Raw genomic sequence first — 16,518 nt, forward strand, 5'->3', positions numbered from 1 at the left:
GGTTGAGGGTGGCTGCTAAAGCGAAGTCGGACGCATCGCTTTCGACCTGGAAAGGGATGTTTTCGTCCACTGCCCGCAGCGCGGCCTTCTCAATGTCGTGTTTAATGCTGTTGAAGGCGGCGTGGGCCTCGGCCGTGAGCGGGAAGGACGTTGATTTCAGGAGGGGATGGGGCTTGTCGGAATAACTGGGGACCCATTGGGCGTAATAGGAGAAAAACCCCAGGCACCTTTTCAGGGCCTTGGGAGTGTTTGGTAGGGGTAGCTCCTGTAGGGGGCGCAATCGGTCGGGGTCCGGACCGATTTCCCCATTTTCCACCACGCAGCCCAGGATACAGAGGCACGTGGTGCTAAAGACACACTTATCCTCGTTGTAGGTGAGATTGAGTCTGAGGGCGGTTTTCAGAAATCTCGCGAGGTTCGAGTCATGGTCTTGCTGGTCGTGGCCGCAGATGGTGACGTTGTCTAGGTATGGATAGGTGGCTGTTAACTGGTTCTCATCGGCCATGCGGTCCATCTCCCGCTGGAAGACCGAGACCCCATTCGTTACCCCAAAGGGGACTCTGAGGAAGTGGTAGAGGCGTCCGTTCGCCTCGAAGGCGGTGTATGGACGGTCCTCCGGCCTAATGGGGAGCTGGTGGTATGCCGATTTTAGGTCGATGGTGGAAAACACCCGGTATTGCGCAATTTGGTTAACCATATCTGCTATGCGGGGCAGAGGGTAGGCGTCTAGCTGGGTGTATAGATTAACTGTCTGGCTATAATCTATCACCATCCGATTCTTTTCGCTACCCTTAACCACTACTACCTGGGCGCGCCACGGGCTGGTACTGCATTCGATGATACCCTCCCGCTTGAGTCTTTCTACTTCAGACGCAATGAACCGTCTGTCCTCCCAGCTGTACCGCCTACTCTTGGTCGCTATGGGTCGACAGTTGGGTGCGAGGTTGGCGAACAGAGAGGGCGGCTTGACCTTCAGGGTAGCCAGACCGCACACTGTGAGGGGCGGCTGGGACCCACCGTAGTTAAGCGTGATACTTTGGTGGTGGCACTGGAAGTCCAGACCCAAGATCACGTTCACACAGAGATCTGGCATTATCAACAGTTTAAAATCTCTGTAATCAGTGCCTTTTACCGACAACATAACCGCGCAGAAACCTGTAATTTTTGAGGTATGAGTCTTATCAGCCATGGCGATTTTGCCCTGTGTAGGGACTATCGTTAGTGAAAGTCGTTTTACCAGGCTAGGATGAATAAAGCTTTCGGTGCTCCCACAGTCAATCAAGCACTTAACCTTGTTCCCGTTTACCTCTATGTCCATCATCGATCTAGACAACGGATGCGGCCTGGATTGATCCGCTGTGATTGAGGCCACCAGTGGGTCCTGGGGGTCCGTGTAGTCGGGACAAGATGGTGGGCTCCATGAGGGTGGACAAGATGGCGTCCAAGATGGCCGCCCCCACGGCGCGCACGCGGCGGTGGCGGAGTTGGAGGCGGGGTTCCCTCTGCAGACTTTACTGAAATGTCCTTTCTTCCCGCATTTGAAACAGGTGGTGCCCTTCGCTGGGCACAGATGCCTGGAGTGTTTGTCCTGGCTGCAGAAGTAGCATTTCGGACCCCGATGCATCGCGGCAGTAGTGGGGCTCCTGGGTGGAGGCTGGGGCTCCGACGGTGCTGGGCTGGCCTGAGACCTGGGTGGTGAAGATGGCTTCCAAGATGGCGGCCCCCACGGCGTGCACGAGGCGGAGTGGGCCGCGTGGCCTGAGGAACAGGATTCAGAGTTCCTCTCGGCCATATCCAGCGATCGCGCTATGCCCATAGCCTGTTTTAAGTCCAGTCCCTCCTTTTCAAACAGTTTCTGCCGAATGTAATTTGAACTGAGGCCCGCAATAAAGGAGTCTTGGATCAGCTCCTCCGTGTACACGGTGGCAGACACGGCCTTACAGTTACAGTCTCTGCCCAGTACTTTTAGGCTTAGCATGAAGTCCTCTAGTGACTCACCATGCCGCTGCGTGCGAGTAGTCAGAAGATGCCTGGCGTACACCTCGTTTATTGGCCGCACGTAGTGGGCCTTCAGAATGGTGCAGGCATCCTCGTAGCTGGTGGCATCTCGGATGAGAGGGGAGACCCGATGACTCACCCGGTTTTGCAGGATTCCCAGTTTCACGTCTCCGGTGGCGGTCGCGGCTGCTATGGCGGTGGCTGAGGTTTCGATGAAAAATTCGAAGCATTGGAACCAGTGTCCGAACTGTGTGGCTGCGTCTGTGGCATCGGGGTCCAGATCCAAGCGCTCTGGTTTCAGGAGTCGATCCATCTTGGTGTTTTAGCGATTAAAATTGATGTGCCATCAATAACTCAAAGACAAGAAGTTAAAGGATTCAACTGAAGGCTTTTAATCGCTAAGAACATTGCACGTCATTCCACATCAGATTCGTCTGGCAGAATGACTCATACAGCTCTTGAGACCTTTATATGACAAAAGACAGGGGCGGAGCCAATACACACAATAGGGGAAAAGGGGGGGCGGTACACACAATACAATGCAGGTAAAACACAGGGGCTGATGAAGGCATATATTTCATCACACAAACATGGACAAAAGAGCTGAATTCCAGAGGTGAGGTGAGAGTGACTGTCCTCGACATCAAAGCAGCATTTGACCGAGTGTGGCATCAAGGAGCCCTAGTTAAATTGAAGTCAATGGGAATCAGGGGGAAAACTTGCCTCTCTCTGGAGTCACACCGAGCACTAAGGGAGATGGTTGTGATTGTTGGAGGCCAATCTTCTCAGCCCCAGGATGTCGCTGCAGGAGTTCCTCAGGTCAGTATTCTAGGCCCAACTATCTTCAGCTGCTTCATCACTGAACTTCCCTACATCATAAGGTCAGAAGTCCAGAGTGTGATGGAATACTCCCCACTTGCCTGGATGCTTGCAGCTCCAGCAACGCTCAAGAAGCTCGATACCATCCAAGACAAAGCAGCCCACTTGATTGGCACCCCATCCACCACCTTAAACATTCACTCCCTCTACCACCGGCGTACCGTGGCTGCAGTGTATACCATCTACAAGATGCACTGCAGCAACACGCCAAGGCTTCTTCGGCAGCACCTCCCAAACTCGTGACCTCTACCACTTAGAAGGGCAAGGGCAGCAGGAGCATGGGAACACCATCACCTCCAAGTTCCCCTCCAAGTCACACTTGGACTTGGAAATATGTCGCCGTTCCTTCATCATCACTGGGTCAAAATTCCTGGAACTCCCTCCCTAACAGCACTGAGGGAGTACCTTCACCAAACAGACTGCCGCAGTTCAAGAAGGCGACTCACTACCACCTTCTCAAGGGCAATTACGGATAGGCAATAAATGCTGGCCTTGCCAGTGATGCCCACATCCTGTGAATGAATTAAAAAATGTAATTAAGGAAGTAGTTATGAGGGCAGTAGCAGGTGTTGAATGTGTAGGTGCAAGTAGAAGGAGGTGTAGTGGAGTGTCCTGTTGTGTTTGGTGGACAGACCTGGGAAGCAGGGGAGGGAAGAATTGATAGTGCTGGGGCTAAAGTAGGGTGGTGAAGGGAAGTCTTATCCTGGCAATCCTGGTGAGGTTGTTGTTTCTTCTTGTACTTCAGCCAGGTCCTTGGTACAATGCTGCTGGCATTGACTTGCTCAGCCACCTGTCGTTATTCCTGCTGGTTAATTATACAGGGCAACTGTCATCTATTGAAGGGAAGGAGGACTTCCCTCCAGTTTCTCGCTTGCTCCATGGCTGCATCGGAGAATTAGGGGACCCCAGACAATGTCATCCTGCCTGCTGCTTCAAAAAATTCAATAAGGAATTCAGGAGAAACTTTTTTACTCAGTGTGGTAAGAATGTGGAACATGCTACCACATGGAGTGGTTGCGATGAACAGTATAGATGCATTTAAGGGGATGCTAGATAAGTAAATGAGAAAGAAAGGAATAGAAGGATATGTTGATATGGTGAGATGAAGTAAGGTGGAAGGAGGTTCACGTGGAGGATAAACATCAGCATAGACCTGTTGGGCCGAATGACCTGCTCCTGTTCTGTAAATTCTATGTTAGAACTCACTCTCCACTGACCACCTTTGAAAAGTGCCCTCCCAAATGGCGAGCTGCTTATAAGGAGCGCAACAAGTGCTGGCAACTCATCTATTGTATTTAAATGAGGCCCACCCATGTAAACTGATTGGGCCTTCCATTGACATCATCATGCGCACAGCATGGGCGCCCTGCCCACCATCCACCTGATGTACGTTTCATACGAAAATCAACTCTATTAACTTCCAACAAAACTCACCTTTTCCACTGTCCTCTACAGATTCATACCCAAAAAAGGTGAGGAACATCTTCTCAAACTACAGTTGCTTCAGGATGCCCATCCTCTGGTTATTTGCTGATTGATTATGATTAGCCTTAGTTTGTAAACAGAACACATTTATGAGGACGTTATCAAGTGACTGAGCACCCCAAGCAGCTCCTCTGTGTCCTGACCACTTCCCTTCTTTGGGTAGGCCTTTACAAATTAACTTGCATGGTGTTATTCCTGCAATGCACTTTTGTGTGTTACATGTGAAGTGTTGTGAGCATGGTGTTATTGGCCCTGAAATTAGGATCGGGAGCTTGCCGCGCGTGCAAGCCCCGATGTGCACTCACCCTGCGCGCCGACATCTGAAGCCCGGGCCTGCTCACATTTCCTGTCACTGGCCCGGTTCAGATGTCGGCGCGATGTGCTTACCTGGTCCAGCGGCGTAGTTAGTGCGACGTGCCGGCTGGGATCAGGTGAGCACTGTGCAGCCAATCAGGGGAGTGGAAACTCATTCATGAGTTTGACAGTAAGAGCTGTCAAACTCATGAAAAGTATGGGCTGCCAAAACACTACTTTAACTTTAAATAAAATTTTAAAAAACATCCCACTGATTATATTAATTATATAAATAAGTTTTTTTTAATGTTTTAAACAATTAATCAATTTTTTGAAAAATATAAATTTTTAAAAAATAGGATCTAAAACTAAACTTACCTTACTGTAAATTCTTTAAAAATAATAAACCTGTGGAAAAAAAATGTCTACATTGTACTAAAAGCCCACTTACCTGTAAAACGAAGTACTTACGTCTGGTTTTTCCATGCGTAAAAACCGGAGGCCTTTACACTCGGGCAACTCTGAAAAAAAAAGGAATTTCACTGCGCACGCGCTGCCTGTGCAGTCGCGCGCATTCTGCCTCTTAACCCCTTGGGTCAGAGGACAGGAAATGCCAGTTTTCAGCGCATGCGCTGTGCATGCTGAAAACCGGCAATTCCTCCGGGCACACGCGTGAGTACCCCGTCCTTACTCACGCGTTGTGCCCGGAATTACTGGGCCATTGTCCACCAGTGCAATTGTGCTATGCATTTTCTCTGTTGAATAAAAGAGTGTTGTAAAAAAAAATGGAGTAGTGCTGTTCATGTTTTGCAGATTATCTCACTGAGGGTGCAGCAGTTGAACATTTCAGATGGGTGCATGACTTTTGTGAAGGTAGAGTATGGGCTCGAATTTCACAGGGCCGCTGAGGCGGGAATGGAGGCGTGTGGGGTGTTAAAATTGCAAAAAGTGGTGATTACTGCTCCCGCCTCCGTCCCACCTCCAAGAAGCAGGATAGGCCCTTAAACCCCTTAACAAGCACTAAATTGCCTCTATTATCCCATTTTGAAAGGCCTTGGTGATTTTTACCCTTTTCCGACGTGAAGCACACCTGCCCTGAAACACGACGGTGAAACCTGGCGGGAGCACAATTGGATTGCTGATTATTAGCTGCAGCTCCACCATTAAATAGGATATTTGAGCAGCCATCATTTGCAGTTGGCAGGACTTTGTTGTCTCAGGTCTGGGGGAACATTTAGAAGGCATAACCACAGCTGTGGAAGTTTGGAGCCTGACACCCATCTCCAGTGTGACCTCCTGGGAAACCTCTCTCGCCACCTTCACTTAGCGCTGCCTCAACTGAGGCATATACCAAGTAATCATGAAGGTAAGCATGCAGGTGCAGCAGGCGGTTAAGAAGGCAAATGGTATGTTGGCCTTCGTAGCGAGAGGGTTTGAGTACAGGAACAAGGATGTCTTGCTGCAGTTGTACAGGGCCTTGGTGAGACCACATCTTGAGTATTGTGTGCAGTTTTGGTCGCCTTATCTGAGGGAGGATGTTCTTGCCATGGAAGGAATGCAGCGAAGATTCACCAGGCTGATACCTGGGATGGCACGAATGACGCATGAGGAGAGATTGGGTCGATTGGGCTAGTACTCTCTGAAGTTTAGAAGAATGAGAGGGGATCTCATTGAAACTTATAAAATTCTGACAGGACTGGACAGACGAGATGCAGGAAGAATGTTACCGATGGTAGGGGAGTCCAGAACCAGGGGTCACAGTCTAAGGATAAGCGGTAGGTCATTTAGGACAGAAATGAGGAGGAATTTCTTCACCCAGAGAGTGGTGAACCTGTGGAATTCTCTACCACAGAAGGCAGTAGAGGCCAATTCATTAAGTATATTCAAGAAGGAGTTGGATATATTTCTCAAGGCTAAAGGGATCAAGGGGTATGGGGAGAAAGCAGGGATCGGGTACTGAATTTGGATGATCAGCCATGATCGCATTGAATGGCGGAGCAGGCTCGAGGGGCCAAATAGTCTACTCCTGCTCCTATATTCTATGTTTCTATGTAATCCTAAGCCCTCAATGTGGAAGACAATTAGAGAAATGACACATGCCACAACTGCAGCAGTAGCCATCAGATTTTTTATTTACATTAACCATCTGATGGCTTTTTAACATTAAACATCAAATTTCACCCAAGTGACTACCCTTGTGACTATTTGTGCAGTATCTTTCTCTTACGCGTGCTCCTACGTGGTGCTTCCCCTGTGGCTTCAGCAGATGTGGAGGCCCCTTGCTCACTTTCCTGCTGCTCCTGTCTCGACACCTTTGGCGGGCATCCTCTGGGTTTGCAAACCTGTGAGGGCTCACCAACAGTCTGCTGCTCTTGCGGCTGTGCAGGGTTGAGACGCCAATCTCAGTTGGGTGTGGACTCTGGTGGGGCTATGACCGAGGGCTCTGCAGTGGCATGGAAGTGTGAGTGCTTGGAGAGGAGCCCCCACTTCCTTGATGTCTGCCACCAACTTCCCTCTCATGGGTCAGGTCCCCCTTAGTGCTTGCAAGTGGCTTGAGAGCACCTTGCTGCACATCAGGGGGGCCATGGGGACCCGTATCTGCACTGGCAGTCCTACTCAGAAGGACTTCCATGAAGGTCTGGTTTCTCTGTTCAATAGATGACCATCACTCCTCCAGAGATGTCATTCTATTCAGAACACTCACCATGTTTTCTGCACTCTGGCAATTTATCACCTCCATGGAGGTTGCCATCCTTTCCATGGTGATGCGTTCATGCACCAATGACTCCACAAAGGCTCTGCTCATGTTCGCAATGGAATCCTCCATTCGCTCCACACTCGCAGCGGCCCTGGAGACAAAACCTGCCAGTGACTCCTGCATCTGTTCCTGGAGTTACAGCACCGCTGAGCTTGTGGATGGACCCAGAGGCAGAGGGTCGACATGCAGCTGAGCTGAGCTGGCAGAGTGCTGCGCCCTCCAACTAGGACTCTCCACTGCTGTCCCTGTCTCCACCATCTGCTGATGCTCATTTTTGAGCTGTGACAACACTACTCTATCTTGCGAAGGTCCCACCGAGGTGTGAGTGTCTGCGCTGGTGCTGGGTGCGCTGAATTCCGCTGACGCTGCGCCCTTAGAGGTTGCAGCTTCCTCTGAGGGGTCTGGATGCTCAGGCACTTCCTTCTGGCTAGTGAGGGCGGGTGCTTGCGATGGTCCTGTGGAGGAGCAAAGGAAAGAGTCAGAGATGTGATGCCAAGGTTACATGCACATTGCCTATTGCAGATGATCATAAGTCCATCTGTTAGAGCTTCAGAATCATTATCAGCGACTCATGCGATGTCAATGAGAGAGATGGAGAGCTATTCTATCACCAGCTTGCTGTGATGCACCCGTCTGTCCGTCTCCCACTTGCGCATCGTCCTCCACTCCCACGATCTCCAGGACCGCCTCCTCCCAGGGGGTGAGCTGGGCTCCTGAGGGTGGCCCTCCTCCTGTCCTCGCTCTTTCCCTCTTTTCCTGCAACGAGGGAGACAAGTGGAGTTGAGTGAGAATGAAGGAGTGAGTGTAGAGAATCCATAGCATAGATGTTTAGAAGGAGACAAAGATGGAGTGAGGTGGCAAGACCAAGGGCCCTCCCTGTGTGTTGTAAGTTGTTTTCATAGCATCACAGCGATAGGGAGTGTGAGGGCTGCATAGTCGAATAGTTAGGTGAATGTGACCATAGCGAGAGAGGGAATGGGTAAGGGTGTATGGATGTCAGTGTCAAGTGGGATGTGGAGGAAGACATTGCTAAAGCTGATTGCTGGTGAGGAGAGGCAACGGGGACCAGATTGAGGGCAATGGGAAAGTCATACTCACTTTTCCAGTGCGCAGAAGGTCATGAAACCTCTTCCTGCACTGTATCCAGGTTCTGCGGGTTATCGACAAAGCGTTGACCTCCTGGGCCATGTAGATCCACACAGCGTTGGTCTGCTGGGGAGGCTTCTTCCTCCCTGAAGAATGGAAGAGCACCTCTTTATTGGCTCTTGCTCCCTCCACTAAAGCTTGCAGGGCAACGTCATCAAGCCTGAAAGCAGACTTAGATCTCTCGCTGGTCATTCTGCCTCCGGGTTCCTCTAACATGAAAGGCCAAAAGGTTGGCAGTCTGCAGAAGAAGCAAGACTTGTTGCAGACCTTAAATGCAGCAGCAATGATGACGTCATCGGAGGCGAGTTTCAGACTGAAAAAACTAATTGAGCCATGGCTTCCCACAATTGCCCTGTTAAGTTAAAATCGCTTCATTCTCCCACATCGATTTAGAATCGGGTGGCTAACACGCAAAGCGGATTACACGACCCCAGCCCGCCCCAGTGACAAAATCGAGCCCTATGCATACAAAGGTATCGACACTTACTTGGCACTTCACCTGATACCATTGAACTTTTCCCTCATTAGCTCCCAAGTATGGCAGACTGCATTTATTTGCTCAGAGACTGCCATCTATGCAGCTTGTACCTGGGATTTTACAGATCCTCTTTGGCACCAAAAGGCATACTTCCTGCTGAAAGTCAGAGGGGGAGAAATTCGGTTGGTTAGTGCTCCCGTCAGCGCCTCCAGGGGGCGATAACGGGGCGCTAACGATTTACCACCCGGGCATGGCAAAAGAAACGACTCCCGCTAAATTCACCTGGAGGTTTGCGGTGGCGGTAACCCCTAGCGCCATGATCTCCTGCATCCGGAGATCGTGACATCATTGTCCCGCGCATCGCTCCAGTAGCGGCGCAGACCCAAAAGTCAGTTTCGCCCCCTGCAGCATCACTGGGTGACAACACCGACAGCTGCAGGAGGCGTTGTTCGGGAGGCCTGGTGCTTCGGGAGACTGTTTAAAGGCAATGATGGTTGCGGGGGAAATTTTTTTTCGTGAAGCCAAACTTTCATTTTTCATTATTTTCTTGAGCTAGAGTTCTTGGGGCTGATTGTGGCGGTTCGCAGATGCCGTCAGCGACGAGGTACCTCTTTTCATTGCAGAGCCTGCAGCGCTGGCCCTTCCCTTTAAGGGAGGGAAGGAGTGTCCTTTCCTTGCAGCTACCCTCAACATTGGGCAGTGCTGCACCGCTACTGCCCCTGCTGCTGGCTTTATCACTCCAAGGGAAGTGGTAGCGCTTGATTTTAATGCTCCACTTCCTTCCTGGAGCGCTAACAGCCAATTTCGTGGAAACTTAGATTCATTAGCACCTGGCGCTAATTTTTCAGGGTTTCAAAATTTGCCGCCCCAAACGGGCCGATACCAAATTTCTCCCCCAAAGTCTTTGTGCGGCTCTCATTGCACGCAGGACACTTCCAAATATGTTGCTCCTTTCAACAGTGCAATTGCAGGCAACTCCTTTGTAAGGTTGATCAGGAGCCCTTTAAGGGCTGATGCCTCACCCAATTTTGTGGATTGCAACCAATCAATTTCTAGGCCTGACTGCGTTTTTTCATTTTTATCTCAAAGGTCAAATAAAGTTCTTAATTACATTTAGTTGAAGGTCAAAGAAGAATTGAGAGACCAATTTTAACACTAAATAATATTTGTACAAACTGACCTTTAAAGCTGGGACAAATGTAGAAAATAGAACAGCAGATTGTTTGGATTCCTTCTGCGTCATGACCTTTGCACACAAAAAGCCCTGAAATCCTGCTTTTCAGAATTTATTTTAAGAAAATCTCAACAATATGTATTCAAAGCACTTTTAGTACTAAATTCAATAAATCCTCTAAAAATTAGCTTTGGTACAGTACTCATTTTTCATGCTGAATATAATTGAGTGATATCCCACGGGGCGGGGGGGAGGGGTTCTGGTTTATTTTAAATCAAAACAAAGTTAATTGCAGGGCCGGTGAAAATCTGACTTTAAAGGGGACACAAATGGTAGGCAAAAAAGGGCTCTGAGGCAATGGGACGAGAGCACTGCAAGTCTTGCTTATATGAATCAGGAAGATCTGACCCCAACAGGCAAGGCAAGTTCCAGGTATGAACTTGATAAGAGCCCACCAAAATTTGGGGAGAGCTGCAAAACAGTGCCTGTCATTAGCCCTTGAAGAGCTATAGACCAAAATTAAAAGAATCAGTTCATTTATTTTTACAGTCACCAATTTAAATGGTCAAAAAATTATGCGCCGCACATACCCTATTTTCTGAAATGCACCCCCAGCAAACAAGCCAGTAGTGCAAAGTCGGAAAAAGACCTCTAATAGGTAAGCTTAATTATGGTAACATGTTTTTATTCAGTTTGGGCATTAGAAATTTCAGTTACTGTGAAAAAAATGGTGGATGAAAAGATTTGGATGTTTTTTCAGTAATTTGATTAGTTTGCTTGTGTATCTTTTTGTTTTTCTAACAAACTGACATGAGTGAATTCCAGTAAATGAATTTCCATTACACCAATCAGTTTGAGGGAATTTGTTTGATGTGAAATAGATTTTAATAGCACCCAATTGACTGCAAGAAATTTGTAACCTAAATTTATAAATTAATCTATTTGACTGATTAATCTTTATAACTGTGTTACAGGAAGGATGAGAGCACAAGATATATGCAGTCTTTCTAATAAATTAATAGCAGAGCAGTGGCTTTGCTCACAGAGTCAGAGGTTGCAGTGTTTTATAACAATAGGGGTGTATATATCATGTAGGGTATAAGATCAGGGCCAGTGATTTTCAATGACTAAATTAGTCAAATTCTGTTTTCATTATGCAGTTGTCTGAGATTAGGGGGGCCATTTTCCCGGCTGTAGCCCCGGTAGTTTAGTGCTAAAAGTGGCCAAGATGGGGTCTTGAGCTGCAAAGTCTGGATAGCCTGCCTTTAGTGCAAGGCGCCATCTTGATAAAGGAGTTTAAGCCAGCGATGCCTACATCCCGTGAATGAATTTTAAAAAATTATAGGATAGCCACTGAGGGTAAGCACCAGGAAGAACAATTTAATCTTTAGTGTCATGTTTTCATTGTTTGTTTTTGCTTTAGATAAATAATGATTATGGTAATTGGGTAGTGGTGGAATTGGTGGTCTTTTTTATTGTGTTCTTCATGGGGAAGGGTTGAAAGAATTAAATGTAGATGGTGGACTTCCTCTTCCCCAGTCAGGTCCTGCAGGTGTCTGTTATGTGCTATCTTGTCCTGAAAGAGAAAGAGTGGTGATTGTGAATGAGTGTATTGGCAGATGTGTTTGTGTGTCTGTGATGCCTCACATGGTTGAAGATCTGCAAAATGTGTCTGAGGTGTGCCTATGAAGGTTGCAATAGTGTGGAATGTGTGAATGTCAGTGTATAGTTAGATGGAGGATGTAGTGTGTTAAAGTTGTGATGCTGGTGATGGTGCAGTTATTGAGAAGTGTGTTTGTGAGATAGAATCTTACCTTCACCACTCGAGTCAAATCATTACATTTTTTGCGACACTGGAGCCATGCCCTGGCTGTGACCTCCTTAGTGATCTCCTCCCACATCCACCTAATTAGTTGCCTTTCTGGCCTTCTTCCCCCGCTGTGAGTAAAGGAAACCCCTCCTCCGCGGTACATCCTCCAACAAGACCTTTGAGAACCTGTGAGCCCTCTCTCTCGGTCCCTGAGCCATCCTGATACTTGCCGTTGTCTGTCAGCCAACGCATTGCACACCTCAGTGGAAGTGTGTGCGTGGAGGTTAAATATACTGTCCATGAAAATTGCTTCTAAATCAGTGCTTGAGTGCTAAACATGCAGGTCTCCGTTTTAGCGCCTCCAGGCATGTTAAAATCATGGTAATCAGTAATTAGCACCAAAGTTGCAGGCTAAAACCAGACAGTGGAGGACGAATTCATGGGACGTAGGCAAGATAGTTTTCTAGATCAGTATGTTGAGGAACTAACTAGGGAACGGGCTATTTTAGATCTAGTATTATGCAATGAGAAAGGGTTAATTAATAACGTAGTAAAGGGGCCTTTAGGAAAGTGTGACCACAATATGATAGAATTATATACTGAGTTTGAATCTGATTTCATTAAATCCAAAGCTAGGGTCTTTAATCTAAACAAAGCAAACTATGTAGGTATGAAGGGTGAGTTGACTAAGGTAGATTGGGAAACTACATTATGATGGTAGACAAGCAATGGCTAGCATTTAAAGAATTAATACATTATTTACAACAAATATACATTCCATTAAGGCACAAAATCCCCACAGGAAAAGTGGTCCAACCGTGGCTAACAAGAGAAGTTAAAGATAGTATTACATCAAAGGAAGAGGCTTATAATGTTGCCAGAAAGAGTAGTAAGCCTGAGGATTGGGAGGATTTTAGAATTCAGCAAAGGAGGAACAAGAAATTGATGAAGAAAGGGAAAATCGAATATGAGAGTAAACTAGCGAGAGACATAAAAACAGACCGTAAAAGCTTCTATAGGTATGTAAAAAGGAAAAGATTAGTGAAAGTAAATGTGGGTCCCTTACAAGCTGAGAGGAGAAATTATGATGAGGGATAAGGAAATGGCAGTGAAATTAAACAAATACTTTGGGCAGGATTTTCATTGGGCCGTAGAGGCGGGATTGGAAGCATGTGGGGGGTTAAAATTTGAAAAACTGTCGTGCGGGCCCAACCCCGCCTCCAAGCAATTTTCCCAAATGCGTGTTTTCTGACCCCGTTTCCATCCTGCCTCCAAGAGGCGGGATAGGCCGTTAAGACCCTTAAAAAGCACTAAATTGCCTCTATAATGCCATTTTGATAGGCCTTTGCGATTTTAGCCCTATTCCCACGTGAAACACACCTGTTCTGAAACACAACGGTGAAACCTGCCAGGAGCATAATTGGATTGCTGACTATCAGCTGCAGCTCAACCATTAAAGAGGAGATTTGATCAGCCATCATTTGCAGGTGGCAGGACTTTGTAGTCTCAGGTCTGGGGTAACTTTTAGAAGGCATAACGACAGCTGTGGAAGTTTGGAGCCTGACATCCATCTCGAGTGTGGCCTCCTGGGAAACCCCTCTCGCCACCTTCACTGAGCGCTTCCTCAACTGAGGCATATACCAGAAGCATGGGAGCCATTTATTTCCTTCCCTTCTGGACATTAGATGAGGACGAAGACCAGCCGCAGCACCAGCAGAACCAGGAACAACAGCAGCACCAACAGCAGCAGCAACAACAGCAGCAGCAACAACAGGAGCGCCAAGCTGCTGCTCACCGACCTGAAGCTGCACAGGCCAGAAGGGGCCAGCGCATGGAAGCCCGTCAGCGCAGGAGATACCCCCCAAACAGGGTCTACAGACACAGGGTCAGCTACCTCAACATGTCTGAGCAGCAGTGCCAAAGGCGGCTCCGACTTTCGCGAGAAGTAGTGGGTGACATCTGCACAATGCTGCAACAAGACCTGCAGGCCAGAGGACCAGGTGGACAACCCTTACCAGTGGCCGTCAAAGTCACCACCGCACTCAACTTTTTTCTCTCAGGCTCATTCCAGGGATCAGCAGCAGACATCAGCGGCATTTCCCAGGCGGCCGCACACACTTGCATCACGCAGGTAACCGATGCCCTCTTTGCCATCACACACAATCACATCCATTTCACCAAGGATCAAGCAAGTGTCCCGGCGCGTGCGGTTGGATTAGCTAATCTGGCAGGCTTTCCAAGGGTGCAGGGCGTCTTTGACTGCACACATGTGGCCCTTAGGGCACCCCATCACAATCCAGATATTTTTGTCAACCGCAAGGGCTTCCACTCCCTTAAATTTCAGCTGGTGTGTGACCACAAGAAGGAAATTTTGCATGTTTATGCCAAGTATCCTGGCAGTTGCCATGACTCCTTCATACTGCGCCAGTCTAGTGTGCCTCCGCTATTCAGTCCGCCAGACCAACTTAATGGATGGCTACTTGGAGACAAGGGCTATCCCCTGAAGACATGGCCAATGACCCTGTTGAGGAGAACATCCAACGAAGCTGAGGAGAGCTACAACTGCAGCCACATGTCCACCAGAGCCATAACCGAGCAAACCATCGGTTTGCTGAAGATGCGCTTCAGATGCCTGGGTAGATCAGGTGGAGCCCTGCAGTACTCAGCAGCCAGGGTCTCCAGAATCGTCGTGGTTTGCTGTGCACTTCACAACATGGCACAGCGTCGTGGCTTGCAGATTCCTGAGGACCAAGTGACTCGTCACATATCCTCCTCAGATGAGGAGGAGGAGAGCAAAAATGTACATCTTGCAGAAGCCCATCAACCAACGGCAGCAGTACGCGAGAACATTGCTGCCCGCAATGCAAGGAACGCACTCATCTTGGTCAGATTTGCTTAGCCTAGCCAATCAAGCACTTTTGCCTCGCAGCTTCTTACCTGAGCATCAACAATGGCCAAGGACCAGTGGATACCTAGCAATTTGACCACCATACTAACAATTGCAAGTAATCCTAAGACCTCAATGTGAAAGTCCCATTCGCTAAATGACACACGCCACAACTACAGCAGTAGCCATCAGATTTTTTATTTACAGTAACCACCTGATGGCTTTTTAACGTAAAACATCAAATTTCACCCAAGTGACTACCCTTGTGACTATTTGTGCAGTATCTTTCTCTTACGCATGCTCCTACGTGGTGCTTCCCCTGTGGCTTCAGCAGATGTGGAGGCCCATTGCTCACATTCCTGCTGCTCCTGTCTCGACACATTTGGCGGGCGTCCTCTGGGGTTGCGAACTTGTGAGGGCTCGGCAATAGTCTGCTGCTCCTGCAGCTGTGCAGGGGTTGAGATGCCGACCTCAGATGGGTGTGGACTCTGGTGGGGCTCTGACCAAGGGCTCTGCAGTGGCATGGAAGTGTGAGCGCTTGGAGAGGAGCCCCCACTTCCTTGATGTCTGCCACCAACTTCCCTCTCATGGGTCAGGTCCCCGTCAGCACTTGCAAGTGGCTTGAGAGCACCTTGCTGCACATCGGGGGGACATGGGGACCCGTATCTGCACTGGCAGTCCTACTCAGAAGGACTTCCATGAAGGTCTGGTTTCTCTGTTCAATAGATGACCATCGCTCCTCCAGAGATGTCATTCTATTCTGAACACTCACCCTGTTTTCTGCACTCTGGTGACTTATCACCTCCATGGAGGTTGCCATCCTTTCCATGGTGATACGTTCATGCGCCAATGCCTCCACAAAGGCTCTGTTCATGTTCGCTATGGACTCCTCCATTCACTCCACACTCGCAGCGACCCTGGAGACAAAACCTGCCAGAGACTCCTGCATCTGTTCCTGGAGTTTCAGCACCGCTGATCTTATGGATGGACCCAGAGGCAAAGGGTCGACATGCAGTTGAGCTGAGCTAGCAGAGTCCTGTGCCCTCCGACTAGGACTCTCCACTGCTGTCCCTGTCTCCGCAATCTGCTGATGCTCACTTGTGAGCTGTGATACACCAGGTGACAACACTACTCTATGTCCCGAAGGTCCCACTGAGGTGTGAGCGTCTGCGCTGGTGCTGGGTGTACTGAATTCTGCTGATGCTGCGCCCTCTGAGGTTGCAGCTTCCTCTGAGGAGTCTTGAGGCTTAAGCTGTTCCTCCTGGCTAGTGGGGACGGGTGCTTGCGATGGTCCTGTGAGGGAGTAAAGGAAGGAGTCAGAGATGTGATGCCAAGGTTACATGCACATTGCATATTGCAGATGATCATTAGTCTATCTGTGAGAAGTCACACAACACCAGGTTATAGTCCAACAGCTTTATTTGAAATCACAAGCTTTCGGAGCGCTGCTCCTTCATCACGTGAAGTGAAGAGATGCATATAGACACAGCATATATAGTCACAGAACACTGCCAGATGATTACAGGTAATCTTTCTAACTGCCCTTTATCACACCTCGGCAGAGAGATAATCACAGCAATCAAAGGTATGAATGGTTTCCAAACAGGTC

The sequence above is a fragment of the Somniosus microcephalus genome, chromosome 7, assembly GCF_052327205.1.
Source record: "Somniosus microcephalus isolate GS21.2 chromosome 7, FLI_Smic_1.0, whole genome shotgun sequence".
Lineage (NCBI taxonomy): Eukaryota > Metazoa > Chordata > Chondrichthyes > Squaliformes > Somniosidae > Somniosus > Somniosus microcephalus.